Genomic DNA, 954 nt, shown 5'->3' with positions numbered 1-954 from the left:
ATCGTCTCTCTAACTCAATGCTAATTCACCGACAACGACCAAAAACCACTCTTAAACACCAAAGCGTTCTGCACAGAACCACTAATACCAGTAACTGGAACAAAATAGGAGCTAACTCTGATTCCTAATATCTTACACGCCAAGTATTCTCAAACAATAATTGATCTGAAAAACTAAAGTTAACTGTTTATAACCATTTCCGGATTACGCCCTCTTTATGCTCTGACAGTACTCCAGTACTGAACGAGATCCCACATTATGTTCACTGAACTATCGTAATTGGGCGCCAACACTTAAAATATCCCGACGACTGAATCACAATGATCACCGGTAGGGAACCTCGTATTATCAGGTCCGACCAAGTCTTTCCTGGTAATAACCCACGATCATATATCAGTTCTCAACTCTGGCAGAAACAGTACTGCTGCTAAGAGCCATATTAAAGCATTTCGAGCGGTTCTAGGCGCTTCAGTCTGGAACCGCGCTGCTGCTACGGTCGCAGGTTCGAATCCTGCCTCGGGCATGGATGTGTGTGATGTCCTTAGGTTAGTTGGGTATAAGTACTTCTAAGCATAGGGGACTGGTCACCTCAGATGTTAAGTCCCATAGTGCTTGGAGCCATTTGAATTTTTGAAAGTATTTCGAAACAATTAAAATGAATTAACTAACAGCGCTACCACTACTTCTAACAGTGGTTGTATTGTATTCGATGGTCGTCCTGAAGCTGTTCAGAGGCCAGCTGCGGAGAATATACAGCCGGTCTTTGCCGCTCGATAAGGTGCTTGACGGAAAACGCTTGCCGCTCCGTCGTCTCCACCTCCATTTTCTCCGCTTTCTCTCTTTCTACAACAGATAATACACGACAACTTATAAAAGGTATTAACATACCTCCCAGTAATCACATTTTAGCCAAACATCCGGCTAGAGATTTAGCGGCATTGAGCTGAAGCAACA

This window comes from Schistocerca gregaria, chromosome 1 (assembly GCF_023897955.1).
Source record: "Schistocerca gregaria isolate iqSchGreg1 chromosome 1, iqSchGreg1.2, whole genome shotgun sequence".
NCBI classification, from domain to species: domain Eukaryota; kingdom Metazoa; phylum Arthropoda; class Insecta; order Orthoptera; family Acrididae; genus Schistocerca; species Schistocerca gregaria.
The sequence above is the reverse complement of the archived record's forward strand: the minus strand, read 5'-3'. Positions refer to the sequence as shown.